The following is a 5,777-nucleotide window of genomic DNA, read 5'->3' as shown; positions in this document are numbered from 1 at the left end:
AGAGCAACTACATCATGCTTTAATTTCTAATTACTATAACTACAAGCTGTTGTTTGGTGCGGAAAATTGACGATTGTTTTTGCTTCAGATGACGCCGATACATATCGTTTTTTTATTAGCGAGCCTTTACGTTCTGGCTTCGGCTACCGGTAAGTTATATGCGTAACTTATATTTGCTTAAGTTAACTTTGAAATGGAATGGCATTCACAGTGTCACTGTTGAATGTCGGGTAAGTGCGTATGTTAATAATACAGTCATGGCTTTTTTCGAGATATTAGAGCATTTTTTATGGAAAGCGTTCCAAAATCTATTGATTTAATGTATCATAATTATCGCAATTGGTCTTAAACGATTGCAATTGTTTTAAAAGCTTTTTCATGAACGTTGCAATCAGACAATCACGAAGAAACACATAAAAAGGACGATCGTAGCGATGCAAGAAAGGAAAAGTCTACTTATTGACTTTGAGTTATCGATAAGGTAATCGATAAATGAAGTTTAGTGTAAAAAGTAGTTGTGTTTCTATTTATATCAATAATTGAAAATACGCGTGTGTTCATATGAAGAAATTTGTAATTCATAAATGGTCAACTAAAACAAGATTTACGAGTTTGTCCCACAATGCAAATTGTATCCAAAGTGTAAATCGACATCAACACTTAAGTGGCTATAATAAAACGCGTCCAATTAATTTGATTGATTCAGGATGAATATAAACGATGTATCAGTCGTTTTGTTCTGTAGTGTAGCCGTGGAAGTTGGCTTATATATTAGTATTGTACAACAATTCTAATGGATTGGCAACTTGCCATTAAAAACCCATATTCGTTTAACCCATTGTTTACAAATGATGCAGCTGACGTTACACTCTGGGCATATGTGTGTTAAATTACAGAGAACCCATGCACCTACAAAGGAAACAACTATCGACACGGTCAAACTTTCATAGACGTTTATAGCGAGTGCAAATGTGACGATGGAAAAGTCACATGTTCTCAACGCGTATATCCCAGTGAGTTTCTTTTTACACTTTAAATGCAATGATGTATCAGTCGTTTTTTTTTTGTTATCTTTATATTTGCTTCTGTTACATTTTTTAACATCGACAATCCAGTAAAACCCTTACCTTAACGTTGTTTCCTCTGAATGCTTCAGCATCGGAGGTACATATTTATGTTTTTTTTTCTGTAGTGTAGATGGGTATGTTGGCTTATATATTTATTTAGCGCAACAATGCTTATAGACTGGCAACTTGCCAATGAAAAAACCAAGATGCCTTTCCCCATGTTTTACTAATGATGCAGCTGACGTTACACTCCGTGTATATGTGTGTTAAATTACAGAGAACCCATGCACATACAAAGAAAAAACCTATCAGGACGGTCAAACTTTCATAGACGTTTATAGCGAGTGCAAATGTGACGATGGAAAAGTCACATGTTCTCAACGCGTATATCCCAGTAAGTTACTTTTTACATTTTAAATGCAAACGATGTAACAGTCGATTTTTACGTTATCTTTATATTTGCTTCTATTACATTTTTCTACATCGAAAATCCAATATAACCCTAACCTTAACGTTTTTTACTCTGAATGCTTCGGCATCGGAGGTACATTTGTATGTTTTGTTCTGTAGTGTAGATGGGTACATATGTATGTTTTAAATGCTGAATTATTACAGAAATATAATATGCCTGTATTAAATTGTTTCATCACATATTAAAAAAAAACTATTTTAAATCTATATAAGTAGTTTGGTGTAGTGAAATTAATTCCTCTGTATTTTCATATGCGTATACGTTTTGGCAATTTGCTTTTTTTTACTTTGGATGCTTCAACATTTGGTGTAATCATTTCTATTTTTTCCATAGGTAAACTACCATATTTGTGTAGAAATATCATAAAATAAATATAATTTGTATTTATAATGCAATATTATTAAACTATTTATTTAGCGCAACAATGCTTATAGACTGGCAACTTGCCAATGAAAAAACCAAGATGCCTTTATCCATGTTTTACTAATGATGCAGCTGACGTTACACTCCGTGTATATGTGTGTTAAATTACAGAGAACCCATGCACATACAAAGAAAAAACCTATCAGGACGGTCAAACTTTCATAGACGTTTATAGCGAGTGCAAATGTGACGATGGAAAAGTCACGTGTTCTCAACGCGTATATCCCAGTAAGTTACTTTTTACATTTTAAATGCAAACGATGTAACAGTCGATTTTTACGTTATCTTTATATTTGCTTCTATTACACTTTTCTACATCGAAAATCCAATATAACCCTAACCTTAACGTTTTTTACTCTGAATGCTTCAGCATCGGAGGTACATTTGTATGTTTTGTTCTGTAGTGTAGATGGGTACATATGTATGTTTTAAATGCTGAATTATTACAGAAATATAATATGCCTGTATTGAATTGTTTCATCACATATTAAAAAAACTATTTTAAATCTATATAAGTAGTTTGGTGTAGAGAAATTCATTCCTCTGTATTTTCATATACGTAAACGTTTTGGCAATTTGCTTTATTTTACTTTGGATGCTTCAACATTTGGTGTAATCATTTCTATTTTTTCCATAGGTAAATTACCATATTTGTGTAGAAATATCATAAAATAAATATAATTTGTATTTATAATGTAATATTATTAAACTATTAAAGAGATGCTTTTTGATATGTCTTAAAATAATTTTTTTCCTGATATTTCGCGACGATTATGAGACAATTTAACAACATGATGCAATGTTTTCTGAAGAGTTTGATAGAAAACGAGAGGTTGTGGATGATTTTTCATGTTTTGATTCATCACGCATAACAACACGTGACAACTCTGTTGCTCCGATGTGTATTCAACCGTAAAGTATATTAAATGGTTATTAAATTGAAATGTATTTTCCGTTATTCGGTTGTTGTTTTTTTTAATATTTTTTCCCATTTTGTCCATTGTATAGATTCGCCATTGATGTGTATAGTAACTGGATGATTGTGACGTTTGGAGCTACTGTTTATGTTTAAAATGCTTTGTTTTCACAGTTCCAATTCGGTGATCGCAGCGTTTGATTGCTATGTTGTGTACTTGTGGGTTCTGTCAAGTTTATTTGTTTGCGCCACAATGCTAAGAGATTGACTACTGACTACTGTTGATAATTAAAGAGCTTATGCTATTTGTTAGAATCGATCGATCAGTTCCTTTTTTAAGCACGTTTCTCTTTTACTGTCATAATACAATACAAATATACAATAATACTGTCATGTATGTTTTATCTAAATAAGATTTTATCTACATTTAAATACGTTCATCTGTATTGCAATTTCAGTACACATATATGTAATTTGATTTATACTCTATATTATTCAGTACAGGTATACATATTTCTGTTTAGATGCTTTTATGAAAGTAAATCTTTTTTATTGTGTAAATTAAATATTGTGTGAATATAACTTTAATGTATAATATAATTTTCTTACACTATGAATGAAATACTATTTAACATTTCATAGAATTTACCTACACGACCATGTAAACTATTTGAATTTGCATTTAAAACCATTCTTACGGCTTCGTTCTGATATGGCAGGACGACTATATGAATGTATAACTACACGATGTCTATGAATCGTGTTATCAACTACGAGATATGGTTTATTATTGTTTATGGTTTCTTTCATCATAAATAACAAAAATATTTTTTTCTCTGACTTGCATCCGTCTCCGTTTGTAAAATTTATAGAAACTCTATTAATGTGAATAGTTCCGTGATGATCGTGAGGTTTAGAGTTCCTGTTTGAACTCCAAATACTTGTATTTGACCGTTCAAATTCGGTAATCCAAGCGTCATTATTATTTTGTTCTGTAGTGTAGATGGGTATGTTGACTTATACATTTCTTTTGTGCAACAATGCAAATAGATTGGCAACTTGCCATTAAAAAAACATGCTTTTAACCCATTGTTTACAAATGATGCAACTGACGTTGCACTCCATGTATATGTGTGTGAAAATTACAGAGAACCCATGCACATACAAAGAAAAAACCTATCATGACGGTCAAACTTTCATAGACGTTTATAGCGAGTGCAAATGTGACGATGGAAAAGTCACATGTTCTCAACGCGTATATCCCAGTAAGTTACTTTTACATTTGAAATGCAAACGATGTATCAGTCGTTTACATGTTATCTTTATATTTGCTTCTGTTACATTTTTTCAACATCGACAATCCAGTTAAACTCGAAGCTAAACGTTGTTTACTCTGAATTCTTCAACATCTGAGGTACATGTTTTGTTCTGAAGTGTAGATGGGTATGATGGCTTATATATTTCTTTCGTGCAAAAATGCTAATAGACTTACAACTGATGTTTCACTTGGTGCATATCTATGTTCAATTATAGAGACCCCTTGCACATACAAAAAAACAACCTACCAGGACGGGCAAACTTTCAAAGACGATTGTAACGACTGCAAATGTGACGATGGAAAGGCCACGTGTTCTCAACGCGTTTGTTCCAGGAAGTTAGTTTTCAAGTTTGGATATATACATTGTTACAATCGTTGGCTTTCTTATATTAAAATTTGCTTCTTTTTAAGTTTAATTATTGACAATTAGGTAACCCAGATTAACGCCTCTGCATAAAACTCGTTTTAGTAAAGTATACAATTTTGTTAGTTTAAGGGATTCCGAAAAATGGTTTGGTATATTAAAAAAATTGAATTGCATATGATTTTCAAATATGTCTCGATTGATAGATTCTTTTTGAAAGCATGCTTTTATGAATAAAAAATACTTTGATTTTCTTCAAAATGTAAAATAAGTTGATTGAAAAAGTGAAAAACATTTCTTTATATTATCATTTCATTATAATTATATATTTATAATTTGTATTCAACTTATTTTTTATTTGTATTGGTCTTATGTAAGTATATCTCGATTTTGTGTAAAAATAATTATTATAAAAAATTGCAGTTTTAATTGTATTTCAATTCAATGTTAAAGATTTGGTATTTTGAATTTACGGGTTATATCTTTGAATTAACATACACAGCCAATGCATTTATATTGGCATTTCAAACAACGGCGAGGAAGAACAAAAATGAGACATGTTGTGGTTACGGCTTCGTCCTAACATTGCCCTACGATTATATAAATATTTATGTTTCGTTTTCTCACGCATCAAAAGTTACAAATCTGCTTCTCTGTTTTGCATCCAATCATTGCGCATATAAATAGTATTAACATGCTTTTTTTCAACGTTATAATGCGATGCTCCCAGCTCTATGATGTACTTGTGGGTTTTGTCTAGTATATTATTTGTCAAACAATGTTCAGAGATTGACTACTGTTGTTCTTTCCTGCAATGCAGCTAAAGTTTCACTATGTGCATATTTGTGTTAAGTTACAGAATACCTAGGCCACAACAAGGGGCAAATCGACCATGGTGGTCAAACTTTCACAGACATTCTAGGCCATACTATCGAGGACGAGCGTAAAGATTGCAAATTTCACCACGATGGAAAGGTAGCGTGTTCTAAACTCAAATGTCAAAGTAAGTTCACCACTACATGTTGACTTTATACAATGTATCAATCGTTTGTTATATCATACTAATATGAACTTCTATCTAAAGTTTCAACACCGGCTACACAGTTCCGAGGATTAATGTTTCTTCATAACAACTTGCGTTTTTCTTTCAGGGAATCTCTATTAAAACTAATACTTTATATTGTTTAATACATCGAAATATTTTGTTATAGCGAAAA

At 31.7% G+C, this 5,777-nt stretch overlaps 1 long non-coding RNA gene across 2 annotated transcripts; it reads left to right on the top strand.

The window, feature by feature from the left end:
- Positions 1–972: 972 nt before the first annotated feature.
- LOC127844366 (uncharacterized) lies at positions 973–4,480 on the top strand. 2 transcript variants are annotated; one of them, XR_008032691.1, is made up of 3 exons: positions 973–1,013; positions 4,027–4,143; positions 4,412–4,480. It is a non-coding gene; the product is annotated as an uncharacterized LOC127844366 (long non-coding RNA). The 2 variants fall into 2 exon arrangements; XR_008032690.1 differs by lacking the exon at positions 973–1,013 and adding an exon at positions 1,421–1,461.
- Positions 4,481–5,777: the final 1,297 nt, after the last annotated feature.

This window comes from Dreissena polymorpha, chromosome 9 (assembly GCF_020536995.1).
Source record: "Dreissena polymorpha isolate Duluth1 chromosome 9, UMN_Dpol_1.0, whole genome shotgun sequence".
Classification (NCBI taxonomy): Eukaryota; Metazoa; Mollusca; class Bivalvia; order Myida; family Dreissenidae; genus Dreissena; species Dreissena polymorpha.
This window is presented reverse-complemented; position numbering and strand designations above follow the sequence as displayed.